Here is a 14,957-nt window from a genome sequence, read left to right as displayed (position 1 = left end):
CCCAATTCCCTTTATATATAGAGATGTATCATTCAGGGGTAGTAAAATATAAAATCCGTTAAATTATTCGACTCGCGAATTCCAACAATTCCCGGGGAGGTTACAGGTAACAATGCATGGAGAGAAATCAAAGTACTTACTTATTACTGCTTCAACTTCCAGAAAGCCTGATAACCACGTACCCGGTGAATTTAATAAACCTTTTACTAGATCGACCACAAATAATAATAAACAAATTTAATTAAGTAAAATTCGAAACGGATCAACAACGTATAAATGACACAGCGTCTGCTCAGTTGCACTTTCCGTACCTTTCTGAGTACTTAATGGGCTGGCCACTTGTTGGCCACCCACGTGGCGCAACAATCGCCCTTAATTATCATTATCATTGTTACCTAGCCCCGGGCCTTTAAATTAATTAGATAAATTATAAGAACATTTTTACCCCACCGGAATGATACATAATAAATTAAATACATATATTTAGTATTTATTTTTACCAAAATAATAATCGTAAAATATATGTATAATTAAATAATAATTAATTAAAGCCGCATGTTATCCATCGATATTGCAGGGGAAAATATCGATTTTTCCACTCCTCTATGGTCACTATTTTCATCTCCTCAATACCTGGATATCCAATTTAAACTGAACAAAATAAGAACAATGATTGGGGCATAATGTGACCACACATTATGTCCCCTGAATAACGCAAAATCATAAATATTCCCTTATAAATAATAAATAATAAATGTAATTATTTTTAAATTAAAAATTAAAATTTTCGCACACACGTGCTCTCAGTCACACTGCGCGCATGCGCGAGCAAACGCTGTCTCACCGGCGTGGCAACGAAATGCCCGCGTAACCATTCAAATTTAAACTTAAATACTATTTTAATACTTATTACTAATTAATCCTAAATTTATTTGAATGGTTACGTGACACAATTAGCAATTGCCGAGGTATTAAATTCCAAGCTTAAAAAGTTTTTTCCATATTGTTTAAATGGGAAATACAAAATCGCGATGAGACAGTTGTTAATATTTATATTGAGGGCAAAAATTGCCCTAAAGTGACACACCCGAGTGTATAAATGAATACTAGTAAACATCGATATTAATTAAATCGACTTCATTAGTAAACCCAGTGCGACTATTTAAGTTTAAGCCTTTACTATATCTAATTTTTATAAATTGCTTTAATGAAATTATATAAAATTATTATGATAGTATGCACGTTTTTCAGACTGCTTCCATTAAGGCTCCCATGTTTTGACAAAAATCAGAAATCTTAGGACACCCTAATGGAATATCTCTTGATCGTTCAAGGATTAATTTTTTTCGCATCGACACTCTTATTTCATACTCTTCTTCAACGATAACTGGCAACTGATCCGTACCATCCACATCGCTCTCAATTATGTCTTTAAAACTGCATAATAAGTGGGCAATTCCCTTTCTTGCTGTATTTACTTCATCACTTCCAAATTCTTCTCCAGACCTGCTACATATCATGTATCCATAAATACACGCATGTACCCCGCAATCGCCATCGGTAGCATCTTGGAAGGGTATGTTTTCTGGGCTATAAACTCTCCAATCTTTCGATCCTCTTGACTTACTGTGTCTACTCTCTCTAGACATCGAAATAACCCGACATATTCGTTCAATTAATTCTGGTGGGGCATTTTCGTGAAGGGAATCAAAATAAACCCTAATTTTAAGTGGAAAACAAACTACCAACAGTGTCCAATGACAATTATTAATTAAAACCGGTATTAACCACAAATTATAAGTTCCCGGTAGAAATTTATCAATCCATCGTGAAAATGCAATCGATATATCACCTTCCATTAATTTAACCGCAAAGTATGTATCAAATCGAATTACACTCAGATCATTTTTTCTTCCGATTGCTTCTAAAATAATGAAAAATGCATTCATTACTTTTCCGTCCAACCAACCCAAAGTTTGTAAAGTTCCTAAACTGTTTGAATTTAAATGAATTTTTGCAATCTCTAATGCTAAGTTGGGGAATCCTTTAGGGTACTCTTTCTTACTAAATAATCGTTTTCTGAGGTCGTTATAAAAGAGTACATCGTTCATTTCTTCACTCAGTTTCGAAGCGTCCAATTGATTCGCGGTTATTTCATCAGTGACAGTTGAAATATTTTTGAACTCATTTGCGTTGTTGTGAATATCATGAAGAATTACTTTTTCTTGAAAATTACACCGGCACACAAAAAAAATTAAGTAGAATGTGAATTTGACCGGACTTACCTACGGGTACGTATTTTGGTCCGCTGAATCCAAATTCGAGGTCAGTTTGACCCCTACACCCTCGAAATTTCGAAAAAACTTCAAAGAACCGTAAAAATGATGAAAATTGGCAGTTCTAATGATAAAAAAATGTTTTGGAACTAAACTAAGCGTGATTTTCATGTATTTCGATCCACTGAATATGAATCGAAACTCTATTGAGACCACGAGCCGTTTTAAATGTAAAAAAATCACACAAACCCTCCAAAATTTCGAAAAAAGTAATTTTTTTGGTTTTTTTACTCTCGTTTTTTACTTTTGAAGACTTAATTGCTTGTGCCTGTAACCAGGGCACCTCCACGTGGTAACGGTGGGCAACAGAACCATCTGGCAGTGTTCCTGGGTTAACGGCGTGTGTGCCGTCATGGCAGGTATAAGTGATAAGTACTTTACTATGCAGGGGGTCGGAGCCCCAGTATCGGCGTCTGGTCAGGGTGAGAAAGCAGGCTCGCAGGCGTCGTCATCAAGCGACTGCAACTCTTCAGAAGTGGGAAACTTGGCTACTGGAGAGTATTGTTATCGCCTCCTCCTAGCTGTTGGCTGGAAGTTTATTTTTAAGGTCTTAAATTTATCGACGGGGTCGATTCGCCCGGGAATATTAAAATATTCGACTTCGAGAGCGCGATGAATAGAAAAATATAAAATAACTTTGAACTTAATTGCAGGCTCTTTGAATAAAACAAAAATAATTAAATAAATAATTATGATTCTAGAAGACTGTATTTTATCAGCAGGTTTACAAGGCACGTCTTGTCGACTCGACTTACACAATGTTTCTCTCTTAGCATAACTTAAAATTATGGCAAGTCCGCGCTGATGGTTTGAGTGGGGTTTGGGTCGGTCTGACGTCACATGAGCGGCAGGATCGGATCTCCTCTTGACCACCGGCTCCGTCTGCTCTGCAGCTGTGCTGTTATCCGGCGTGGTTAGGGTTTTTCCCAGGGTACAATCTTTTATGGCTCTGGACTTGCCTTTTTGCCAACATTAGGGTATCCCAAGTTTATTATGGTCTCTAATCGGCTCAACTATTTTTAGCTTAAATACTACAGTTACAATATTTATAAATATTTTACGTTTTCAAAAAATAAAACCTTATGTCTAGACCAAATTCCATCTTTTAAATAAAAAGACAGACTTGGGAAAAATAAGTTCTAAGACTACGGGTTTTCCCGAGATCTTACAATTTTATGATCTCGAAGAATAGAGAAATGCTTAAGTGACCAGGCCTAGCTTAAATAAATGGTTTGGAAATTCCCAAAGAAAAATATGATAAGATATAACTAAAACACGACGGAGTATATTATATTATAAAATTAAATTCTGATATCTTTAAATAATCCCGCGGAATCGCGTTTATCTCATAATCTACGCGGTGTCGCTTTAATCGCTCGTACTGACCGTGATAGGACATCACAGTATACTATTACAAGAAGTAATTCTCATCTGTGTAATAAAAGTCCTGATTCATTTTGTTACATTTGTGGAGAATTCAATTCGGAAAAGATCGTTATCTGATACGATCAAAGATCATGTTCAATCAATTTTTTTTCTGTTATGAATGGTAATTTTTACAATTTTTTCGAATTTTTCCAGCTTTAGAAGGTGAATAGACTAAAAAAATTAAGATGCGAATTAAAGACATCAAAAGATATAAAATTTTATCTGAATTGGACCAGAAGAAGTTTATTTATCATGAAAACTATATTTTTTCGGAATTTTCGACAGTTTTGTGTGATTTCTGCACATTAAAAATGGCGCGTGGTCTCAATAAAGTTTCGATTCATATTCAGCGGATCGAAATACATGAAAATCACGCTTAGTTTAGTTCCAAAACATTTTATTTATCATTAAAACTGCCAATTTTCATCATTTTTACGATTTTTTAAAGTTTTTTCGAAATTTCGAGGTTGTAGGGGTCAAACTGACCTCGAATTCGGATTCAGCGGACCAAAATACGTACCCGTAAGTAGGTCCGATCAAATGCACATTCTACTTAATTTTTTTTTGTGTGCCGGTGTTATTATAAGAATTTTCTTGGAAATCTGAATCTAGGCAATTTGAATGAACATCGATTTTTTTGTCAATTGAAAAATGTAAATTAGCGTTAGCTTTTCTTTTGGGTAGTGATTCCGGTTTCCACTGCTCTCTCGAAAGTTCAGGTACGTGGCTTCTGCGTTTAAGGTTTCGGTCTCGTACGTCTGCTTGGTTCGTTGGTCTGTTGGTCCGTATTTCGTATTGTCGTTGTAGTAACCAGCCGGGTAGTAATTTCTCAATTTCTAATATAAATTAAGGTATCAATCAATAAAAGCACATAGTAATAAACAGGCTTAGTAGATTGATATATGTGAGAAATTATTGATCCTGTGGCATCTAAGTGACAGAAAACAGGTGTTTTCAAGTTAACTAAATACCGCAACTGATTTTCAGTAAAACAAATTACGTTCAGACTGTCTTGAATGTATCCACTGTAAAATTTACCTTGCCAAACATGGTTTTTTCTTGATTTGTCAGCCAATATTTTTAGACTGATTTCAGCATCGGGATGCAAATTATCGTATTTTTTTTGTTTACTTGAAATTTTTTTAAGTAACATTTTAGTCGGAGCATTATATCTGTTTCCGGATTGAAGGATATGTAGAAGAATTTTACTTAATTTCAGAGCTTCTAAAACAGATGGATTTTTATCTTCCAATTCTTCAGCTACTACCTCACGTTCTTTACCTTTACAAAAACGTCTATGGATTTCATTAGAATTGTGTTTTATTTCTCGTTGCCGATAAACGAGGATTTTAATATTTGAAAAAGCTTCAATAATAGGAACTTCGGAAACAAATCGAAATGATGTACAAGCAGAATTTTTGCAACTAGCGGCTATGGAAAAATAAGTTTTTCTTTTTTTATTACCCGTGTAACACCGAAGGCTATGAATTGTCAAAACACAACATTCGTAGGCAGTATATCCATTAAAATATTTGACAAACTCATCAGTCCAATTTCTTTTCAAACTAATTTTATTGGTCCAAAATTTTTCCCAAAATACAGAAGGTATATCTAAATCAATGTCTCGAATAGTACAAGTCTTTGCAAATGAAGCATTAAAACAACGATTTTTCTTAATAAATGGCGGCGTTTTTGTATTGGTTTTTGAACTGAGTTGTAGATCAGGCAGAGATAAAAATGTCATGTCAGGAGAATCTTTCTTATAGGGCAAATCTAAATTTGGAATTTTAATACTGAAGTCTGGGAAATCTGAAAAATTACTGGATTTAGAACTGTCATTCGAATCGGAAAGTACGGAATTATTATACCACTCGAAATTTGACGGTTCGGGAGAATCGGTCAAGTAACGAGGTTGGTGGTCTGGGCTCGAAGATTTTATCGGTATAAACGATGAAAAACTTGCATTATTTTCAATAGGCATAGAATTTTCTAAAGAATTAGTGGCTAGGTTATAAAGAGTTAAATCGTATGGATTTGTATCTTGATGAAAGCATAATGGGATTTCCTAAGAAATTGGAATAAATCCGTCAAAAATGACTTTAGGAGAAGGAATAGAACTTGGTTTGGATAAATTATGGCAATCGTCATCATTTACAGGATCCGGAGAAGTAATGCAATTATTTTTCGTTGTTTCTTCAGTGCTCATAGCTGAGTTTGACCTCGTAGCTAAAGTTTTATCTGTTAGATTGATGCTTAAATTTTTTTGGGCATTTTCAATAACTGGCTGATTAAATTTTAACCGCAATATATCATAACACTGAGACGTTTTTTTTATTAATGATCTTCGTTCATTATTAAGAAATAATTCAGAACATATTTTCCATAAAACAGATAAACCTTCTTTCTTTGATTCCCAATCATCTATACTTTGCAAATCATCGCTGCTTATATTAGGGTATAGTTGGTTCAATGCGCGCGCAATATTTTTCAGATTCAATTCCATATTTCAATACTGTAGAAAATAAGAAAGAGGAAGCAACGAAATAATGCAAACAAAAATTGATGAAATAACATAAAAAATATTACAAATGTAATTCTTGTAATATCATACAATTGTAATAAAAGTGAAAATTATTACGGACGATTATGAATTCTCCCACAACTTTATCATAACGCAAATGAATACATATAAAAGTAGAAATGACAATTGAAAAAATCAACTAATAAAATAAAAAATTTAGGTAGATTAATCAAATAAACAAAATTGACTAAGTAAATAAACGAAATTTAAATCGTAGTAAGACAAATGACTGATGTAAAAAAAAAACAGATTATTGCTAACAAATATACCAAAGCGAAAATAAAAAAATACAAAAATTGGCACAGATAAATAAATAAGATAGGAAAATCAAAGAAAAAAATTTTTATAATAAATAAACGAAATAGCAGTTAACAATTTCGCTATAAATTACATAAATTAAAATTGCAGTAAAATTTTAAATAAGAAACGACTCACTCACTTGTCGATGGCAGGAACACTACAGTGATTGCACAAAATATTAAAAACTCCAAAGCAGTGTGTTAAATCAACTGAAGAATGAGAACACTTCAATAGAAACAAACAACACACAACGATTGACTGATATCAAACTTGAAATATCGTGACAGAAAGAAAATATTCACTAACTAAAAAATCAAAAACTGAACTAGAACTCACAACCTTCGGCTACGCTGACATTCAGTATACTAAATTTCATTTAAACAAAAGAAACTATTTTAAAATAAGGTGATTCTTTGACCATAATCGATTAACAGACGCCTGGAATCGTGATCTAGGTGATGAGTGGAGACAGTAATTGGGAAAAGTAGTCGGATTGAAAATTTAACGTAAACCTTATTAACAAAATTAACTTTCGTTTGTGAATGAAATATTATACACATGGTGTATAATATCATAATACAGAGTATTAGGACAGAATGAATATAGACTGAGAGTAAACATAACGAAATGCAAAGTAGTGAAAAAAAAATACTGCCCCAATCTACAAATCGAAGATACTCAAAACAGCTATGAAAAAAACTGAGTCAAAGATCCCAAAATCCAATAAGCGTTGGATTTTTGAGATCAGAAGAAGTATATAAACGCAGAAGTAATTTCGAAAATTTCAAGAAATTACGTCACTGGCATTTTCAACGTTTTTTCAACGTCTGTACGATGATTCTGGAAGTGTCTACGAATCTCCGATTATCTGAGGCGGCGTGTACCACAGATATCGGGTCAAGCATCAGCTCATGTCTGAAAAAATCGTGAGCTTATGAAAAAAAAACTATCGAAAAAAAAATTCAAAAATATTCCGTCGCTGGGCTTGTAAATTTTTTTCTCAGTTTCTAGGACATTACTCGAGATGACTAGAAAATGTCGAGTCCTTAAGTCGACGCGGGCCAAAAATATCGGGTCCAAAGTCAGCTGACGCCCAGTACAACGGTCATTTTTTCGAAGAAAAAGTCTAAAAAATTCCGTCGCTGAACTTTTGAAATTTCTTCTGATTTCCTAGGACGTTTCTAGAGATAACTGGAAAATTTCAAGTCGCTAAATCAACGCAGGCCAAAGATATCGGGCTTAAAGTCAGCGGACGCCTGTTACAGCGGTCATATTTTCGATAAAGAAATCCAAAAAAATTCCGTCGCTGAACTTTTGAAATTTTTTCTTATTTTCTAGGGCGTTTCTAGAGATAACTGGAAAATTACAAGTCGCTAAGTCGACGCGGACCAAAGATATCGGGTCCAAAGACAGCGGACGCCGGTACAGCAGTCATTTTATCGAAAAAAAAATCCGAAAAAATTCCGTCGCTGCACTTTTGAATTTTTTTCTGATTTCCTAGGACATACCTAGAGATAACTGGGAAATACCAAGTCTCTAAGTAGACGCGGACCAAAGTCAGATAAAGCCCAGAAACACATAATTTCTTTTAAATTATAAAAAAAAAACTGATTGTTAAGCTCTGTAACTGACTTTTATATTTACTAAAAAATAAAGAGAGTAGCAAATTTTTATCTAATCTGGGACCGAAATTATTACTGCAGAAGAAACTGCGTTGGGTACAGTTAGGTCAAAAAGTTTTGGAATACCCCTCTGACTGATCTGCTAGATTCGTCGGCTAGTTTAAGCGACATATAATTTCCTTTACTAAATTTAGAAAATTTTATACTAAAATTAAGAATCAGGAGATACTATAAAATATTGCGACTTACTCTATCGGTACTGAAGAGATGGTGATTTTCTGACTAAAATTTAAATAAAAGAACTAATTTATTTATGCAATTATTATATGTTGATATAATTTATTGTAAAGAACTATATAAAATTAGATGAATCATTTTGAAGAAATTTTGTTAGTGTTAAATTTCATTGCAATTGACTAACACTTATTACTATTGATGACATAATGATGCAATACTCAACTAAAAAACAACTGCAAAAAAAATGGTTATTTAATTAAAGTAGAATTATTATTAATTTATAATAAATACTTATACGTATATCAAGCAATAAAAAAAACAAGATTTAGTTGGTAAAAATATCGCATTTATTATTTAATTTTGATAAAAATAATATACACGACAATTTTCATTCTGATGACCCCTTCCTCGACTATGATTTCCCCCACGGTTACGCCCTCGTCTGTTACGCCATGCCCCTCCTGCCGCCCATCGACGTGGCCGTACTAAAAACCAAAATTTTAAAACAAAAATTAAAAATTAAATTAATTATTTATAATCAACAAATCATGAAAAAAGAAATTATGAATTTTTGAAATCAAAGTAATCAATCAGAATTTGTTAATTGTACTTAGAAATAATTCATTTTTTGGTTGATAAAAATGTTTGATTGAAATTAATAAACTTAATAAGCAATTCAAAAGTAAAGAAATTCACGATTCGTTCTTGAACAAATTTTTAGTTATAAATGAATGATTTTTAATGAAAAAATTAATTATATATTTATTATGAAACTGGTCAAAGTATTTCAGATCATAATTCTTTTAAAAAATGATCATTTAAATGTACATAATTTGAAAACATTACTGAATTTTAATAACTTTGCACGAAATAATTTGTTCAGAAGAATTTGATTTTCAAAATAGTCTTACAATATTTTGTAATAATACTAATATGTTCGTTAGAAAAGTTCAATAATATCAAACTCTGAGTATTTTATTCTCAACAAAAATATATATTTGGGTCATTCCACCAAATAAAATTATTTTTACGGGGTGACCCTCGTCGATTTGGTTCAAACTTTGTGGAGTCGTTCTATATATTAAAAAAAAAATTCTCTAAAAATTTGAGCATTTTATATGCAGCTGTTTCAAAGTTATGATTTTTTGAACTTTTAAAAAATTTTTGTTTTCAACTTTTGCATTCATTTTTTTGAAGGAAAAAATTAAAAAAAAAAATGAGCACATAACAATTTTTTGTAGGAAAAATTCTCAGCTTTCCAATAAAAATATTCATTTTTTATTTTATGTTACAGAAGATCATTTAAAATTCGATTAAAGACGAAAAAACGATTTTTATGACTGTTCGGCGCTTGATACATCTAATTTGATATTTTCCTCTGAAAGCTGAGACTTTTTCCCACAAAATATGTGATTTTCACGAGGTGCATATTTTTTGTTTAAACAAAATTAAATAAAATATAAACTCTTCATGATTAAAAAACGTTAATTTTTTTTTTTTGAGGATGTTGATACATTTTTAACACATATATATCCTAAGCTATCAACAATAGGTGAGATAGGGTGCACTGCTTGTGTTTCTTTCACCGTTTTTTACTCCAAGTATCGTACGTCTAAAACATTTATTTTCTATAAAAAGTCATCATTTCCTGATTAAACGAATCGATTCGAAACGATTTGTAATGTTGAATGCCCATAAAAAGAGTGATTCAAAAGTATTCAAAGTATTCAAAAGCATTAAAAAGTATTTAAAATTTTTTTTCCAATCGTTTTAAGTCGTTTCTTTTGATAAGGGTTGCTTATAACAGTGAAATCAACGCTGGTAAAATTTTGAATATCCGGATGTATAAATTTTGCGGTGTGAGGATATATTTTCGGGTATGTATCTGCAGTAAAGCTCTAAAGACAAAAATTTTAAAACTATTTTTCATGATACCAGCATCAATGGTTCAAGTCTAGGAATTAGTAATTTGAACTTTGATTCTTGTGTTTTGTTCAATAGTGATTTCAGACTATTAATGTCATCTGCGTTAATGACAGTTTTGACTTTGTGATCAAGTTTTATAAAAATTTGTGTACATAATAAATAGTATTTATGGTTTTTGTTTAATTATAAATTGCAAATCATAAGTTAGGCGTATACTAATGGTTGATCACACCATTGGTCTTTAATTTACTTGATTCTAACTGGCTGCTGACACTGATAATGATTTTCAATGCAGGTAATCATGAAAAAAATAGTGCGTAACACGAGATGAAACACGACTTCAGATTGCAGTTATTGTCAGCTTTTGCCTACGGCTCGGGCAGCCTACTTTATTTTCGTCTGACATGGTTTTCTTTCATCTCTTGCCAGACAATGAACTATTACAGTTTGTTAAAACTATAAAATCAATGACTTGCATTTAAATAATTATTGATTTTGTTCAAACAAAAAATATGCACATCGTGAAAATCACATATTTTGTGGGAAAAAGTCTCAGCTTTTAGAAAAAAATATCAAATTAGATGTATCAAGCGCCGAACAGTCATAAAAATCGTTTTTTCGTCTTTAATCGAATTTTTAATAATCTTCTGTAACATAAAATAAAAAATGAATATTTTTATTGGAAAGCTGAGAATTTTTCCTACGAAAAATTGTTATGTGCTCATTTTTTTTTTTTAATTTTTTCCTTCAAAAAAATGAATGCAAAAGTTGAAAACAAAAATTTTTTAAAAGTTCAAAAAATCATAACTTTGAAACAGCTGCATATAAAATGCTCAAATTTTCAGAGAATTTTTTTTTTAATATATAGAACGATTCCACAAAGTTTGAACCAAATCGACGAGGGTCACCCCGTAAAAATAATTTCATTTGGTGGAATGACCGATTTGCTTGTCCAGTTCAATAATTGGCTAATTGAAAATAGAATACTTGTTCAGTCACGAGCTTAGGCAATTTGAAAAGCTTCGTGCATTTCCGCTACGATCGGGAGTAGCCGAACTCGCTACTGACTTGAGTGTCAGTATAGTGCCGGGTCACTCGCTATTTGGGCCCGACACATACAATTTCTTGCTCATGACCGTGCTACGGTGGCATGAGAACCCGCTACCAGTCAGCCAATCAGAGAAATTGGCGGCTAACTATTTCCTGTTGGCGCGCTTTTAAGCCAATGGGAAAATTCGTTACTGCAGCCATGCTGCCACGTCACCACCGAGCAGCCACGAAGGAAGAAGACGCCGTCTCAATAATCAATCTACATCGTGCAGTCTTACTAACCATCACGCGTTTTTAACCGCTTTACTTGTCGCATTCGCTATCGCTTATCTATGTAGTTGCATTCGCTATTTTTCTCATAGTTTTAGTGTACATATTGTTTAATAAAGATCTATTCTTTTATCTGTAATTTGTTTTAATTGTTAGTTATTGAATTAACCACACCTACACCAGAATCCCAAAGAGCACTCGCTCATTTTACAATACTACATAGTAAAAAAAATTTTTTTTTATATTATTGGAACGGAAGATAAGAAATTATAATCAAAAATATATTTATATTTATATATAATTTATTTTTAACGTACCATCTGCTACAACATTTGGAGCAACCACTTCTGCACCTGCTGCTGGTGCAGCTACTTGAGCGACGACTGCTGGAGGAGCTACTTGAACGACTGCTGCTGGAGGAACAATTTGAGCTCTTGCTGCTAGAACAGCTACTTGAGCGACCGCTGCTGGAGCAGCTCTTTGTTCAGCTGCTGCTGCTACTGGAGCAGCTCTTTGGTCACCTGCTGGTGCTGCTGCCGGATCATTTTGAATTACATGTGGAATTGCTGGTACCTCAAGTGCAACGTCAGCTTCATCATCATCATTTTGGTTTTGAACCTCTTCGTCAACATTTCTGGGCAGCTCTGGTGGTGGCAATAGTGGCAGTGCCTGTTGTTGTTCAAGTGGTGGCAGCGGTGGCCAATCATCATTTCGGTTGGCTTGTCTTGGAAACGGTGGCCGATAGACTTGCCGTCCGCGTGCATTGGCCATTTAGTCATAGGCCTGAATGGCTTCTATAGCTGCCGCTCTTGCTGCAGCAAGATCTCTTTCTTCTGAAAAGAATAAATAAAATTCATTTTAACAAAAAATCAAAATTGATTTGTTTTAATATATATATGTAGGATTTATGGTTGGGGAAAATCACTACTTAAATTAATAAACTCAAAAGAATTAAATATTAACGTGATATTTATTGATAACAAAATATGAGGAATAATTGTACAGAGCGAAAAGTGCGTGACACGGTTCGGTTGCTCGAGACTGTAAGCATATGTGTGTATATGAGGCTCGCGCCGGCGTCTACACGCGAGTCTCGCCGAAAATCACCCGAGTGGGACTCAAAGTCTTTTGTAGCTGTCGCTACAATACTCTCCTTCTAAAAAAAAAAATAATTTGCTTATTTAAAAATAGGTATAATTAAAAATAAAATGACTGCTATTTACAAACAAAATAATACTGATTAAAAAAAAAAATTTAAATATCGTCGGCGAATTGATACGCTGGTTTTAGTCGGTTGACGGATATGACTGTTTGCTCGTCTGTAGTTGACGAAATATTTTCCGTGCCTTGACACGACTTCGGAAGGACCCTCGACGGTGCCGAGAAGGCTGGTCCAATTTGATCGTTGCGTACCAATACGTGGGTGCATGTAGCCAGGTCTCTGAAACAGAAAACAGACTTTTTTTCATGACGCGCTGTGTCGGCTGGTGCCAAATTATGAAAATGTGCTCTCAGGTCTCGTGAAACGTTTTGAACGTCAGCGTGCCTATTTAATGGGACTATCAACTCACCGGGCAAGCGGATTGGCTCGCCGTATACCAGTTCAGCTGGTGTAGCTTGGATGTCCTCTTTCCAGGCTGCTTGTAGACCGAGGAGTACTGCGGGTAGTGCATCGGACCATGTGTCGTTGTGACACAGCAGGGCGGCTTTGAGTTGCCTGTGCAGACGTTCTACCATTCCATTGGCTTGTGGATGACCTGGGGTCGTCCTCAGGTGTTTTATGCCGAAAAATCTCGTCATCGCTTGGAATAACGCAGATGTGAACTGCGTTCCTTGGTCTGAGGTGATCCTCAGTGGTACGCCGTATCTGGCTATCCAGTTCTGGATGAGTGCGAGCGCTACAGTGTCAGCGTCGCCGTTCTTTAGTGGGACAGCTTCCGGGAAACGTGTGAACCTGTCGATGATGGTGAGACACTTGGTGTATCCGTGCGATGTTGGTAGAGTGACCAGGTCGATGTGAATATGCTCGAATCTCTGCGTTAGAAGGTCAAAACGAGCGAGTGGTGACGACACGTAACGATGGACTTTGTTGAGCTGACCATCTAGGCAGGCTCTGGCCCATTCTCGACAATCTTTTTTTATTGCCGGCCAGACGTATCGTTCTCTGACCAGTTTTATCGACGCTTTGGCTCCAGGATGAGCCAGGGAATGTAGCGAGTCGAAAACTTGCTTCCTAAGAGGACCAGGAATGTACGGTCTTGGTTTACCTGATGAAACATCACAGTATACCAAGATTGAGTAGTCCTCGAATTTGATTTGTTGCCACTGGATCGCCAAGTTTTGGTCATTGCGCAGGTCTTGAAGTTCTGGGTCTCTGCGTTGCGCAAAAACTAGCTCCTGCGTCGTGATAGGTGTCGCGATGGCTTCGACTCGGGACAACATGTCGGCGACGACGTTCTTGTGACCGGAGACATGACGGATGTCAGTCGTGAATTTTCCAACGAAGTCCAAACGACGGAACTGCCATGGCGTGGCTCTCTCTGTGCGTTGCTGAAACGCGTACAGCAAAGGTTTGTGATCAGTGAAGACTGTAACGTGCTTACCTTCAAACATGTGCCTGAAATGGCGCACTGCTTCGTAGACTGCATGTAGTTCACGGTCGTAAGTCGACAATTTTTGGATCGACGGCTGCAGCTTCGAGCTGAAGATAGCTAACGGCTGCCATTTGCCGTCTGCGTGCTGTTGGAAAACTGCTCCAATGGCAGAGTTAGATGCGTCGGTGAATATCGCCCACGGTGCGTCATCCGGGTGAGCAAGCATGGCTGAATCAGCCAGGGCTTGCTTTGCGTCCTCGAAGGCTTTTCGGAGCTCAGGTGTCTCGGCAATCAGGGTTGAACCTTTAATTTTTGGGCCTTCAAGCAGTTTAATCAGCGGTGCCAGGATACGGGCTGCGTTCTTGATGAATCTCCTGTAAAAGTTTATAGTACCAAGAAAACCGCGCAGAACAGCAATTGTGCTCGAAAATTTTAGGTTAATTATTGCGTCTACCTTCTCAGGCAACGGCTTGATACCTTTTTCGTTGATCAGATGACCAAGGTACTTTACCTCGGGTTGACCTAGTACACATTTTGCGACGTTGACTACGATTCCGTACTCCTCGAGACGTTTAAAGAGCATGTCCAGTAGGGTGTCCGTTATTTCCCAAAT

Source organism: Microplitis mediator, chromosome 8 (genome assembly GCF_029852145.1).
Source record: "Microplitis mediator isolate UGA2020A chromosome 8, iyMicMedi2.1, whole genome shotgun sequence".
Classification (NCBI taxonomy): domain Eukaryota; kingdom Metazoa; phylum Arthropoda; class Insecta; order Hymenoptera; family Braconidae; genus Microplitis; species Microplitis mediator.
Note: the sequence above shows the minus strand (reverse complement) of the source record.